At 36.4% G+C, this 16,304-nt stretch overlaps 1 long non-coding RNA gene across 1 annotated transcript; it reads left to right on the forward strand.

The window, feature by feature from the left end:
* Positions 1-719: 719 nt before the first annotated feature.
* Positions 720-13,544, forward strand: LOC115426930 (uncharacterized). Its single transcript, XR_003936406.1, has 3 exons — positions 720-790; positions 7,911-7,913; positions 13,533-13,544. It is a non-coding gene; the product is annotated as an uncharacterized LOC115426930 (long non-coding RNA).
* Positions 13,545-16,304: the final 2,760 nt, after the last annotated feature.

Here is a 16,304-nt window from a genome sequence, read left to right on the forward strand (position 1 = left end):
GTTAGAGGCACAGGACGTCTGATTGGTTTAGGGAAGATAAGCAACGTAGCAGGAATATATGGAAATATAAAAAATGTTAGTAGCTTAATCATCTGGTTGATGAACAGTATTATATATATAGTGTATATGAAAAGAGAATTCACCAAAATGACCATTGCCTCCTTACATCATATTCAACACACTGAATAGTTCGCCCACGTCATGAACGAACTCAAATAATATAGTTTTGAACATGAAAGTCACTTCTCTTTCCTTGAATATGTACCTCCAAAATTTGGACTCTGGTCTATGACCTATTGTGCAGTTCCTGGTTGTATTGTCAGACTGATTAGAAAAAGACAAATCTGACGTTAGTGTTCCAAACTAAAGTGAAGGAAAGCCATCGAATATGGAAGAAATGAACAAAGGACATGAAAGTCCTGATGTTCTCAGCTCTACACCAAGGTCGTCCAATAACTGATCATGTTCAAAGATTATTGTTACGCAGCATGTGAGTAGTTTTTATGAAGCACATCAAGTGCCTTCATTTGTGAAAAGATTCTAAACCTGAATGGTTTTGGACCATTCTGTAGGAGGACTGGGATCTGGGGCGGAGGTTTTCAGGTGCACAGACAGACATGTTAAACACTACTGGGACTGGACTGGACTGGACTGGACTGGACTGGCTGGACATGTGGGCTAGGCCACTTCACCACAGGACAACGGTCATTTGAATGGACAATTCACATGGAATAAGAAATATGAGTAAAACTACCACAAGTGGGAGGGGCTAATCCATTCACCCACCGCCGTCCCCTCCTGTCATCAAGTGCATTTGACGTTGCTTCCTAATATTCATCAACCAGATGATTAATCTATGAACATTGTTGTACTGTCCTCATAGCCCTGCTATGCGTGCCTCTGACACAGGGCTCCCAGACTCCTGTTCTGTCAGGTTCCACATTCAGTCTGATCTGATCTGCAGTGGACCCAACCAGGAAAACAAGAACAGAAGAACCCAGAAATAATGACAACTGACAATTTATGTCTGTGTTTAGTGCAAAAAAACCCATTAAATTATGAAAATACTTACTTTTATAAACTATCCAAAAAAAAAAGATGTGAATAACCTGAAAAAACTGAAATTTCTTCATAAAAATCAGTGTAATTTTCTCAGTCTTCTTCCTCCACTTCTCATTAGTCCATGTGCATTCTGGATCAGATCTCCAAAGACACTAAACACTGAGGAACAGGAAGAAAAGAGTTCAAACTGGACTGAATTTAATACAGACATTTCAGGTTGGACACATTTGTTCAGGTTAGTCACATTGTATTGGTACAGGAGAGTTTGGAAATGGAAAGATTTTCATAATTTAATAATTTTTGTACAAAAACGACAAAAATGAGAAATTATATCATTTTTGTCTAGTTTTAAAGCAGATTATGTTTTTTTTTGGTTGGTAGACTTTTTGCTTGTTTTTAGAATTCTAGAGAATATTTTTTTTCTGACTCCATTGGCAGATTTTTGTGCTTAATAATAATTAGAGCTGCAACTGATTAGTCGACTCAGTGATCCAACAAAATCATTCAACCACAGTTCTCCTGAATCCTCAGCTTTGTTTCCTTCATTTCTCTGCTGTTAAACATTGGTTCCACTGTGGTGTTTCACACGGACGCTTATTGTGACGCACAAAGAAGCTTCAATTCAGGAAAACTGCAATAGAATATTTCCCTTCAATCAATTCGAGTCGATTAATTGAATCGAGAATTTTTGCATTGACTTCAAACACCTAATCGATTAATTGGTTGCAGCTCTAATAATAATAATCCTTAACTGACTGGGTTGGTCCCAGGGCCTAGGCCTATCTGTGGGGACAATTAGGGAAAGATGGGTGGAAGAGTTTTCCTGTAAAGTTGCTAACAAACAAACAAACAAACAAACAAACAAACCAACACACAAAGCAAAGTGATCACAATACCTCCTGGTGGAGGTAACAAAAAACGACCTTTTTAACAGTCTCATGGTATATAGTGACCTATCGTATGGTGGTCCTAGTGTTGTGATTACTAGATTGTTTCCAGTCCACACTCGTCCTCCTCACATACTTTAAATCTGTGCCTCCACATTCACTCCAGTCTCCACCACCTCTGAAGTGTGTCTAATTTCCGTACTTGCATGTGGTGTTAAACATTGGGCGTACATTCCCGTGCAGATTCGCCCGTGTGCTGCTGGAAAAGGCTGAGTTTTCACACATTGCCTGTTTTTGAGGCTCTTCAAAGCCCAGCCATGAAATGGGATACTGCGATGTGCCAGACTGTGTTACAGCAGAGCTTGCATGTCCATGCAGGCTCATAGGCTGGTGTTTTTCCATCCAAATCTGAAAAAATGTGCCTCGGCGTGTTCATGTGAAAACGTATGAATCCCTTTTATCCAGAAGTCAGTGTTGGTGTGCACAGTCAGAGGAGGTTAATGCTATTACTGGGACTCCATCCATCCAGACGCTGCTGACCCATGACTGCATCTGTTTTCATGCACTGGAATTCAGAGGAAATTCAGTGTTCATTTGATAACATCATTATGTCTGGAGTCAGTGTATTACATTATGAAAAGCTGTTTGTTCTATATTGTTGTACAGCAAAGACCGGAATGTTTTAACAAAAAAAAAAAAGATATTAACTGTGACGACAATATTGATTATACGTGAGTCCACAGGTGCCAAACATGCGGCCCAGGGGCCAAATCCAGCCCACCAAAGGGTCCCCTTGGGATGAATTTGTGAAATGCAAAAATTATACTGAAGATATTAATCATTCTTTTAGTTCAGGTTCCACATTCAGACCAATTCAATCTCCAGTGGGCAGAACCAGTCAAATACTATCAGAATAACACAGAAGTAATGACAACTCCACATGTTTCTCTTTGTAAATGTAAATATTTTCATGTATTTACACTAAAACAAAGTACAATTTTGCAAAAAAAAAATGTGAATAACCTGAACAAATATGAACAACCTGAAATGTCTGAAGAGAAGTAAGTACAATTTTAACAATATTCTGTCTGTTATTAAATGTTTTATGTGTTTGTAGATCCACTGTGATCTGTCAGTTCTAATGAACATGTGGAAATGATAAACTGAGGCAGAATAGTGTTCAAATTACACTGATTTATTCAGTTTGTTCATGTTATTCACATCTTTGAAAGGATAGTTGTAGATGTAAACCTTTACATAATGTACATTTACATTTTTCACTCTAAAACAGAGAAAATTTTGGAGCAAGGTTTAATAGTTTTGGATTTTTAGCTTACGGCCGACAAGACAACAGCTGTTGTCATCATGGGACGTCCGGCGTCGTCTGTCGTCCGTTACAAAAAATTTCGTCTTCTTCTCCAAAACTACAATTCCGATTGACTTCAAACTTGGGTATACAGCTTCTGATGATGCTGTCAACAAAGTTAGCGGAATTATTGGTCTGGATCTGATTCTGGATTTGGTGCCACTTTGAAAAATGTCCACATTATCAGAGATAGGAAGTTGATGGATGCAGTAACTCAGTAAATCTAAATGATCTCCAGTGTAAATGTCTCCAGTCCAGCCCTGATGGGGAGATGACCCAAACATAATGTCCACATGCTGATCAGGATCTTCTTCTGGATCTGGAACTGACGCAAAATTTCACATGGGCTCTTATGGGGAAAACATTTCAATCGTCTTCTTCTCCCAAACTCCAGTTCTGATTGACTTCAGACTTGGTCTACAGCTTCTGTATGATGATGTCAACACAAGGGATTGAAATTATTTGGATCCGGATCTGATTCTGGATTTGGTGCCACTTTGAAAAATGTTCCCATTATAAGAGATAGGAAGTGGATTGATCCAATAAATCAGTATCAATGATATCAAGTGTGAATTTGAATTTTTTACAGATCTGATTGGAATATGAGCAAAACATGGACTATTTGTGTAATAGAATAAATACACAGAACTGGGGGAGAAGAAATGGATCTGGATACATTTACCTAAGCTTTGAATTTGGCCGCTAAGATACAGGACCATTGGTCCGATTTTTTTAGAGCAGGTTTACCAGTTTTTATTAGTTTTCTTTTTTTTTCTAAATGTTTAGTTGTAGTTTAGTTGTAGTTCAGTGGTCTCTTTCTCTTCTTCTCTGTGGTCGTATTCAAATCAATCCCAGACAGGACTCTGCTGCTTTAGTCTCCATGTTTCCAGGTAGAGTGGGGACCAGAAGACGACTGAAACCACAAGTGACGGAGCAAAAAGTGTCGTATGGTGACAGCACAGAAAACTGCTCAAGCGAAATAAATCGATTTCGTATCAATCCGACATTGACAAAGACGAAGGGAATTTATCCATAATTTTTATCCGTTTTAGTTTTGTAAACACACAATACAGTTTCAGTTAGTTGTGTTTTTTCTTTTAATTATAGTTTTTATTTATTTCAGTTAACGAGAATGTTTTTACAATTCTAGTTTTCGGCATTTCGTTAGTTTTCGTTAACGATAATACCTTGGTTTGGAGGTGATATATTTATTTATTATTGTGTTATTATTTTACTGGTTCGGCCACTGCAGATCAAATTTAGCTGAATTTGGCCCCTGAAATAAAAGGAGTTTGGCAGCCCTGAGCTGGAGGAACCATTCTCAGTCTGAAATCCGCTTGGGACTCCCAGCTCTACATGAGTGTGAATATGGTCAGACCCAACTCTGCTCCTTTCTTTCCCTCCGTTCCCTTCATTTCTATCTCCTTCCCCATCTCCTCCAATTTCTCCCTCATTTCTTCATTGTGTCTGTCGTCGGCTTTAACGCCACTATCGGCCTGTTGTCATGTGGGCGCCGCAGCCCATCTGCAACCCCATTAAAGCTCCGACACGACACGGGGCTTTGGAGGCAGCTGTAGGTGGGGAGGTGTTCTGGAAATGACCTCTGTCTGCAGGGATTAAGGAGGCCGGGGAGGGGGTGGGGGTGGGTGGGGTAAAACAGGACTCCACTAGCTCACCTCAGCAGCAGTGATTCAGCTCTAACACTAAGCTCCGTACATTAGGTCCTGCTTGGATTCTATCAGAAGGTCCCTACTGGTCAGCCACTGCCTCAGAAAGGACACAGATTCACCCTGCAGGGGACCCAACCAGTCAAATAAGAACAGAATAATCGATAAATAATGACAACTAACAGTTTATGTCTGTGTTTGAGTGCAAAAAGAACATCAAATGATGCAAATACTTTACTTTTATAAACTATCAAACAAAAAAGATGTGACTAACTGAAAAAAAAGAAATTTCTTGAGAAAAATAAGCGCGATTTTAACAAAAATTCTGCCTCAACCTTAATCATTTCTACTGTGCCTTAACTGTAAAAAAAAAAAAAAAAAAAAAAAAATAAACCTGTAATTAACAGAATTTTCACTGTTTATTTGAAGATTTTTCCTGTATTTTAAGATACCAGACAAAATATCAATGAAATGACAAAAACAGAACTGATTTTACATGTCAAATGGAAATAACAGGAAAAAACTGTAACTGTGAATAACCATAAAATTTCAGTTTTTTCAAAAGAAATTTTTCTTTTTCCACAGAAAAATACAGTTAAATACATCTGCAAATGTGTCGAATTTCACAAATATTTCTTTTCTATTTATGAGATAAACTGTTAATTAAAGTTTAATACTGTAAAAAAAAAATAAAACCAGATAAATACTGACAATTAACCAGTAACAGAAGTATTTGTTCTGTCAGTTGAACCAGACTTGTTGTTAATTGACAAATATCTTGTGTAATTACAGGAGGTTTCACAACAAAAATGTTGAATAAATGTATTTTTGTGAATGTATAACATGTATAAGCACTGATAAACTGTCCAAATACAGTTTTTATCAGTGGATTGGACAACTGAGGTCTCATTGAAAATTATTTATATATATATGTATTTATAGGGAATTGGATTGTTTTAATACATGAAAATATTCTTAAACATTAAAAAGTAAAAAAAAAGAAAAATCTCATGTAAAGTTAGGGCAAAAACTGTATTTTAATTATGGAAAATTACCATATTTTTATGAGATGGTTATTTTCTGTTATTTTACAGTATTTTTTTTGGCACCCCTGCTGCCAGAATAATACCGTTTTTTTTGTTTTGTTTGTTTTTGTTTTTTTTTTACAGTGTGGATCAGATCTCCAAAGACACTAAACACTGAGGAACAGGAAGAAAAGAGTTCAAACTGGACTGAATTTAATACAGACATTTCAGGTTGGACACATTTGTTCAGGTTAGTCACATTTTATTGGTACAGCAGAGTTTGGAAATGGAAAGATTTTCAGAATTTAATGTGATTTCTTGCACTAAAACAAAGACAAACATTTGAAGTTGTCATTATTTACAGACATAATGTAAATTTTTTTTTTTCCATCAAACCCAGTAGTAAATCTGCAGTCATTCTTCTGTGTGGGTTCTTCTGCTGTTCTTATTGGACTGTAGATCAGATTGGTCTGGATGTGGAACCCACACTAAAATGAGTTCCACAGCCTGGACTGTGGAATTTATACACTGTGTAAATTCATCCCTGGGGTCGGACTGGAACCTTTGGTGGGACACATTTTGCCCCTGGGACGCATGTTTGACACCCCTGCTTTAAACACTCCATCTGTGAAATACATTTGAGACATTGAACTTTTCTTCATGTGGGTCTGGTCTGGTCTTTGAGGGCTGATAGTGGGTCCTGAGTCCAGACCAGTTCAGACCCACTGGACTAGTCCACTTAAAGACCTGCTTTGTGGGATCCCTGAAGCTGATATATTAAAATCTTCCATAAATTCCATGTCCTATGCTCTGCCATTTGATGAATTCTCTTTTAAGTGGGACAGATCGAACTGCGTGTCGATATTGTGTGCGTGCCGATGATGTTTGGACCCGACTTTACGAATCAATGGGAATCTCATAACCTGTTTATTAAATTCTGAAAGAAGACTTTTTATGGGGCTTCAATGTTTGTAATTCGTTGCCGGCTGTGGCGTGGAAAACTATTTTTGGGGACACTTTGAGGTGATTTGTTGTTCTCAGTCTGTCACATGAGGAGTGTAGGAATGAGAGGAGGATTAAAGCAGAACGAGCAGCAAAGCAGCAGAAAGAAAGGAACGGACCGAAGACTTTGGATTAGAAATGTGATTATTTTGGCCTGATAATCAATGCACCATTTTGTACAGAAGTATTCAGCTCTAATGCCTGTGTGGAGCCTCAGCGCCTTTTATACACAGTGTTGAACCGTCAGGACCAAGACCTTCTGGAACAGCACAAACACTGACCCACATTTACGGCCTAAACTCTAATATTTGTTCGATGAAACTGTACAAATTTAATCCCAGTTGATCACAAGTTTCAAACATGTGTCCTGGGGCCCAAACGCGTCCCACCAAAGTTTCCAGTCCGACCCCTGGGATGAATTTACATAGTGTATAAATTCCACAGTCCAGGCTGTGGAACTCATCCAGACCAATCTGATCTACAGTCCAATAATAACAGCAGAAGAACCCACACAGAAGAATGACTGCAGATTTACTACTGGGTTGGATGGAACAAAAAAAAATTACACTATGTCTATAAATAATGACAACTTTGAAGTGCAAAAAATAACTTTAAATTATGAAAATATTTACATTTACAAACTACCCTTTACCAATAAAATGTGAATAATCAGAAGAATCAGAATCAGCTTAATTGTTCAAGTATGTGAACACATACAAGGAATCTGGCTTCAGGTTTTACGTTGCTCATGACGTACGGTTCCGACATGAACCCAGAACAACATGTGGACCTGGACACAATGTAGACCAACAGTCCACTAGAGACAGAGACAACAACGGGTGGAGATTTACACTGGATTTACAATGTGATACGTACAGTGTAAACTGGAGTTTTTATACAGTGAGTGGTGTGTGGATCCTGTCTATTAAAAATATATGTTTATGTTTTATGTTTATATTATTTACAGTGGCTTTTTACATTGTAATATGTACAGAAAGTACAAATTGAAGTATTTATACAGTGAGTAGATATGTACAGGAGTACTATATATATATATATATATATATATATATATATATATATATATATATATGTATATATATATATATATATATATTTTTTTTTTTTTTTTTTTTTTAGGCCTGTAACGGTACACAAAATTTTCGGTTTGGTACGTTTTCAGTTTGACAGCCACGGTCATTTTTTTTTCGATTTGGTACGGGAAGAAAGAAAACCCTCAAAATCTCTATTAATGCATTTATGAATTTTTGAGCATTTTTCCCCAAATTTTTGGAGACAAATAATATAGAAAACAGGAATAATATACATTCTGCTGCTATAAATCAAATAGAAAATAAAATAAATAAAATATTACTAAATGTATTTTAAACATTAGTATTGCACTTTTCCCTGAAAGATAGTTTCGAACAAACAACACAAATCTAATCCCAGTTCTGTCAGTTCACCATCTGCAGAAAAATAAAAAAATTCCACATGAAGTGCAACATTAACAAGAGGGTAAACCGGTATTGTGTTTAACAAACTGAAGAGAAAACACTGACAACACAATTAACCAAATTATTTATTTTAGGACAGAGAACAAACTGTTTAGGACACTTGTGTTACTTGTGTGTGTGTGGTGTGTGTGTGTGTGTGTGTTGTGTGTGTGTTGTGTGTGCAGGGTGTGATTCGTCAGAAACACGGGGGTGGGGGGGTTGTAGCGAGGGGGTGTGGTCCATAACTAACGTAACTAACGCTGGCATGAACCGAAAGTGAAACTTTACATACTTTACATGTTATACAGCGGTGTGTGTGTGTGTGTGTGGTGTTTGTGTGTGAGAGAGAGACAGACAGAGCTAGTGTGTTTTACAACTACCGTAGTTCCTAGGGGCCAAACAGCGTTCGTCTTATCTTCTCTTTCCTTGTTGTTGTCTTTCACCTGAACCTGAACTGATCCAAACTGGACTGGACTGATGCTGGAGGGTTCTGCAGTCTGTTCCCTTCAGGTTCACATATTTGTTTTTGTTTTTTTTTAACCTTATATCAGCTGCTATTTAATATTTTGGGTCGTGTGCACTAGTTCCATATGTCCGTGTAAAACTTGCGTGGATTTAAAGTTCTGCATCGACTGACGTCTTTCGTTCCTTTTCTTTTCTCATCATACGGTTCCGTTTGGGTTTCAGCTGTGGACCGAACCGAACAGGTGGTACCCAAACGGTTTGGTCAGTATGTGTACTGGTTACAGGCTTAATATGTATATATATATATATATATATATATATATATATATATATATATATATAAATTATTGTCCTGCAATTACAGATTTTTACATACTGCAAATTAGACAGTTTTATTGAGTGCAGTGCAATAACCTGAAAAAATATGAAGAATCTGAAATGTCTAAAGAAAATTAAAGACAATTTGAACTCTTTTCTTCCTGTTCCTCAGTGTTTAGTGTCTGTAGATCTGATCCAGAATGCACATGGACTAATGAGAAGTGGAGGCAGAAGACTGAGAAAATCACACTGATTTTTCTTGAGAAATTTCTGTTTTTTCCAGGTTATTCACATCTTTTTTGTTTGGATAGTTTATGAAAGTAAGTATTGTCATAATTTAATGGTTTTTGTTTTTGTTTTTTTTGTTTTTTTACACTAAAACAAAGACAAAAATTCTGAGTTGTCATTATTTCTAGGTTCTTCTGTTCTTATTTGACTGGTCTGACCCACTGCAGATCAAATCAGACTGAATGTGGAACCTGTATTAATATGACAGATTATTTAATAATCTGCTGAAGCAGGAGCGTAAATCTGTAACTGAACATGAAATCATCTGTGGTCTTTTGTTTTAATTTAATCCGTGACTCTGCCAGCACTGTTAAAAAATTAAAGCTCAGAAAACTCATAATATCAAGGCAGCTCGATGCGATAGATTTTTGGGTTTTTCAACTTTATCTTGAGTTGTTGACAAAAGTAGGATTTTCTAGTTGAAATAAAAGTTCTGTCAAAATAAGTCTTTGTTTTCCTATTCATGATTTTCTTGTTGAGCCAACAATAAATGTCTTTTTTTTCATGACATAGTTTTCTGCCTTGACACAATTAATATATTCTTATTGAATAAACATAAAACTATGTATATGCACCACTCAAAATTCTCTTTAGGCCAGCATTGATTGTCTTTCTTTAATGGTACATATTTGCCTTAATAATTAAAGATTTTCTTGTTGAATAAACCAAATAAAGTGTGTCTGTTCTATTGTAAATTCTAGTGAGGCCAACCACAAATCTACTGCCACACTGTAAAAAAGAAAAAGTTGAGAAAACGTAAAATATCAAGGCAAGATGCAAGAGATTTTTGAGTTTTCTCAAAGTTGACTTCACTACAATGTTCTCATTGTCCCAACTTTCTTTTCAAAGTTATGAAAGTTCATTCAACTATTAATCACTTGTTGTTACAACTTAAAAACTGTGAGTTAAAACAAATATTTATTTTATATTATCAGTACAAAAAACTTGACTTAGCTAGTTAAACAAACACATTTCTGCTTTATAAAAACATCAAGTTTCAAGTTAAAGCAACCCACAACATTACATTATCCATTCAAAAAACCTCGCTTTGTTTTGTCAAAGGAACATACCACTATTACAGATGAGAGGTAGGCCTTCCTTTAGGCCAGAGGTAGGCTAGTCCAGGCCTTGAGGGCCGGTATCCTGCATGTTTTAGAGCAGGGGTCAGCAACCCTGGTCCTAGAGAGCCACTATCCTGCATGTTTTAGAGGTTTCCCTGTTCCACGTGTGCTGAAAGAGGGAGACCTCTGAAACATGCAGGACACCAGCCCTCAAGGACTGGATCTGAACAGCCCTGCTTTAGGAGAAGCCAAATGTCTGGGAGGAGTTGGGACGTCCACACTAGTCTGAGCAAAGCCACTGTGACTCAGGGTGTTTTCAGATGGTCGCTCCGAGAACAGATGTTCTGGGTGTTTGACCTTTGACCCCATTGGTGGAAGAGGCTTTGGCACACCTGTGTGGCCTGATGCTGTATGACGTTCTATGTAACAGTTGACAGCCCCAATATGAACTCTCCATTCTACCACCGTTCTGTACCTTCCCCTGCTAACAGTCACCATTCACCTATTTGTCAATGTAGAATTATGTGTGACAAAAATCTTACATAATAATAATAATAATAATAATAATAATAATAATAATAATTATTATTATTATTATTATTATTATTATTATTATTATTATTATTATTAACTTTTGAAAACTAGAACAGCTGAGTGGAAAATCCAAAACTAGTTGGAGTTCTTCGAGTTGAAGAGCAAAAATAAGTGGACAGAACTAAATGGGGTTGTAACGTTTTGCAGTGTATATAAATAAAGGAAAATGTATGTTACTGTAATTATATTTGAAAAATGCTCAATAAATAGATATTGAATAAAACAAAGCACAACTGAACATTATCTGAAATCTTATTTATTTTGTGTCCAGAGCTCCCTTGGACTGGTCCAGTTTCAGCACACTGTAAAAACCATGTTTCCCTCTTCCAGCACACCTGACAGTCGTTCTCAGGTTCTGCAGAGCTGGATGACAGGATTATCATTTGAATCAGGTGTGTTGGAAAAGGGATCCATCTAAAACATGTGGGATAGTGGCTCTCCAGGACCAGGGTTGGTGACCCCTGGTCTAGTTCAGACTTGTTCAGACCTTGTGTGCACACACACGTCATCTACGGGGTTTCCCACTGGTTCCCAACTTCACTCAAAAAATCTACTCAAAAGTTGATCATCTTTGTTGCGCTGTTTAGAAAATCTTAGTTAGGACAACAATGAGAGGAATTCGCTGGGCAGACAAGTTTTTGTAGGTTGTAAATGGAAAGTTTTATTTCTGAGTCAGTTTAACTTGAAAACTTTGGTGGAATCAAGAATTACTAGTTATGGTTTTTACAGTGAGGGTTAAACAGAGCTGATGCTGTGCTGCTGACTACTGTCATGCGTCGACGTTTATGTTGATTTAGTTTTGGGTTTTTGTCTCTTCCTGTTTTATTTTGGTGATGGTAGTTTCCTTCCTGTTCTGTCTGCACTCGTTCAGTCTTGTCTTTGTCTTCCCTGTCCCATCATTGCCTGCACCTGGTGTCTCCTCATAATGGTCCACACCTGTTTGTGATCCCTGCCTCCCTTACATATTCTCCCCGCTTCCTTTGTCTCTTGTCCGTGCGTCGTATCTGTGATCTTGTGAAGACCATCTCATGTTAAGTATTTTGAATCTTGTCCCTTGTATTATCCCCTCAGGCTTTATAGAGTACGTTGTACTTATCTTTTAGTTCATTAGAGTTTTTTTTAGGTTATTTGTAGAGCACGTTGTGCTTTCCCTTTTTGTTATCTTTTGTGCTTTGTTTTTTGTAAAATAAATGTTTTTTTTTGACCACTGATCCTGGAGTCTCGATGCATTTGGGTCCACACCTAGTGTTGTGTTCTAACAACTGCTCCATAACAATATAAAACAACTACAGGTCAGACTGAAAAATACATGATAATACAGAAACAGAACACATAGTCCGTTTCCTACAGTAGATACTGAATGTATGAAGTCATGTACAGACTACATACAAAAGTCTTTAGAATGTGACCTTGTCAGATCTGAATCTGACCTCAGGTATTCAGTCTCATGTGTGTCATTAACAAAAACCCAAAGGATGTAAAAGTTAACGCAGTGCCTCTGAACACAGCTTCAGTTCTATAGATTGTATTTATTCTTTTATTTATTTGTTTACTTCTTTGTATTTCATGCATTGTCTGTTTTATCTTGTTGTCCAGTGTCCTTGGGTGTCTTGAAAGGCACTTACAAATACAATGTATTCTTCTTATTATTATTCTTATTATACACAAACACATTCTTTTCTTTATCATCAGTCTGCTGTGGGTATCTGATAATACAGACTAAAAGGATCTGTTTCTTTTCCTTCCTCCTGAATAGGGCTGTGTACTGACAAGAGTCTGGCGATAGGATTCAAATCACAACACTAGGATCACCCTACGATATGTCATGATACTGTTAAAAAGGCAGTTTTTGGTTTGTTTCTTTTTTAAATGATTATTTCCTTGAAGAATTGAATTCCAGCAGAAATCTGCACAAACACTAAACACATTTGTATTTGATCCCAACAGGATCTAATGTTCTATCATCAAATGTTCAAACTGTGTTCAAACTGAAATTCTGTTTCACAGACATTCCAGTTTCAGATCCTGTTCAAATGTTCAGGTTCTATTAGTTCAAAACTAACATCAGAACAGGATTTGAGTTCAATCCTGACAAAGGAACGAACATTATTGAATAAAAGAGTGTGAAATAAGAATAGATGAAATATAAACAAAAAAGAAAAACAAGAAAACTAAGATGAACCTCCACAATATCTGCATTTGAATAAATACCTTAAAATATCGATACAGAACTTTTAATATCAATACAGTTTTATAAAATGAAATATCGCAATATATTGCAGAACTGATATTTTCTTACAGCCCTGCCCCTGAGCTCATGTCAGTTTAAAAAAATAAAAAATGCCTTGAGCTTAAAATTATTTTAAAAAATCTTGAATTGAGTTGGTAGATATGTTTTTTTGTTGTTGGTTTTTTTAAATTTGTTTTTTATTATTATGGTGTGAATGCTCGATGCTTTACATATTTAAGTTCATGTATGCAGTGGATTAGGTGAAAAGGAGAGGCAAGAAAATAAGCTTTTGCTTCTAGAATATTCCTTTTTGAGTTTTTATGTTTATTACAATCAATGTACTGAGTACAATGATTGATTTAAAACCAAAAATAAATTAATTCATTCATTCATTCATATTATACCTGTCATATTAATGATGGAACTATTCTGTTTCTGTTTATATAGCTGATTCGCTGAACCCTGGCTACAGTATTTGCTTCCAGTGAATCACAACCTAATGTCCAAAAGCCCCTGGCAGATGTCCTACAGCACATTTATTATGGAGGACGTCGTCGTCTTGCACTGAATCTGCCTTCCACCTGACGCACTGTTCCATCCTGTGGACACGGTGGAGGGTTTCAGTGTTCCTGTGGGGACTGGACCCAGTGTTTCCACAGTCTTTTATTCATCCTCTTACCATTTCTGAACGCTAACATCATTTCAAACTGATGAAGAAGTCCTTCCAGCTGCGCCTGAGTGGACCAGAACTACGCACCAGTTCAGGGCTGAGCGTGCCTTTACTGCAGCAGCTCCTGAACCTCTGGGGTTTTTTTTTTTAGCCGTTCCTAAACTCTGGAACCATCTTCCTCTCCACATCAGACACACCTCCTCTGTCTGTGGTTAAATCCCTTCTTCAAACCCACCTTTTGTCCTTGGCTTTTGAAACCATGTGAGATGTTTGAAGGAACTATCTTTATTTTATTGTTTTTATTTAGTAGTGGTTTATTGTTCTTATCTATCTATTTATTTATTTATTTTGTTGTTTTTAATTATAGAATAGAATAGAATAGAATAGAATAGACTTTATTTGCCATTTGCACAGATACATGGCAGTGCAGGTACACTGGAATTCTTGTGTGTTTCCCTGAGTCACAGAGTTAGAAAAAGATCAAGATATGACAAAAAAACACAGCTAAAACATATTAAAAAAAAAAAAAAAAAACAACTTATTGCACAGACGAGCACAAATACACATTTGTAAAACAGAGTTTGTTTTTTTTTTTTTAAGTAATAATAATAAGAGTACTGAGAGGTAACAACCAGTTATTGCACATTTGAATTAAAGTACTGGGAGGTAGAGCAGTATGACTTGTATGAATTGTGTGGCTTTTTACTTTTTTTTTTTTTTATCCTTGTATTTATTCTTTTATCAGGGTTTTATTTATTCTTCTGTACATCACTGTTTTTTTTTGTACAGTTTCTGTGTCTTTAAATCTAGTCTGTATTTTATTCTTCTATTTTGGTTTGAATTCTTCTTCTGTCTTCTTCAGCGCTTTGGTCCACTGCGGCTGTTTTAAAGTGCTTTACAAATAAAGTTGGATTGGATTTAATCTGCTAAAGGTGTTGTGGAACCAGGGCAGTGTGATGTGAACACTCATAGAATCCGACTGAAGAACATCAGACTGACGGAGTGTTCTACAGAACCGACTCCAGTGGGAGGAGCTATGTGCAGAGGATGTGGGAGGAAGGCTTTGAAACACTTCCAACCCCACATGGACCAGCTCAGTACTCAAATACCACAAATAAGAAGTTCCTATGAACAGCTGGAGATGGATGAGGAACGCTGAACCACATCTGAGGCACAAAGACGTTACAGCGAAAGGGTAACCATGACGACAGGTTATCATCACCCCTAAAAACTGGAACTGGATCTGGGACCAGTTTCTGCTAACGATCCCTTCCACAAACACCACTGATGTACGCAGCTGCAACAGCAACCCTACACTGTAAAAAAAATCTGGAATTGAACAGAATTTTCACTGTTTATTTGACAGATTTTTCCTGTATTTTTAAGATACAGAAAAATATCAATGAAATGACAAAAACAGACTGATTTTACATGTCAAATGGAAAATAACATGAAAAAACTGTAACTGTGAATAACCAGAAAATTTCCATTTTTTAAAAGTTTTTTTTTTTTTTTTTCACAGAAAAATACAGTTAAAATACATTTGCAAATGTATTGTAATTTCACAAATATTTCTGTTCTTTTTATGAGATTAAACTGTTCATTTAAAGTTTCATACTGTGAGAAAAATAAAACCAGATAAAATTACTGACAGTTAACGGTAACAGAAGTATTTGTTCTGTCAGTTGAACCAGACTTGTTTGTTAAGTGACAAATATCTTGTGTAATTACAGGAGGTTTCACAACAAAAATGTTGAATAAATGTATTTTTGTGAATGTATAACATGTATAAGCACTGATAAACTGTCCAAATACAGTTTTTATCAGTGGATTGGACAACTGAGTCTCACTGAAAATTATTTATATTTATATTTATAGGGAATTGGATTGTTTTAATATATGTAAATATTCTCTATTAAACATTAAAAAGTCAAAAAAATATGAAAATCTCATGTAAGTTAGGACAAAAACTGTATTTGAATGATGAAAACTACCGTATTTTTATGAGATGGATATTTTCCGTTATTTTACGGTATTTTTTCTGCACCCCTGCTGCCGGAATAATACTGTTGTTTTTTTTTTCTTACAGTGTCGCTCAGAAGAGCCCACAGCCCTTTGTCCTTCAAATAAAATTATGGGGGACATGACACAGAATAAATGGGTCCCAAACAAC

This window comes from Sphaeramia orbicularis, chromosome 10 (assembly GCF_902148855.1).
Source record: "Sphaeramia orbicularis chromosome 10, fSphaOr1.1, whole genome shotgun sequence".
Taxonomy (NCBI): Eukaryota; Metazoa; Chordata; class Actinopteri; order Kurtiformes; family Apogonidae; genus Sphaeramia; species Sphaeramia orbicularis.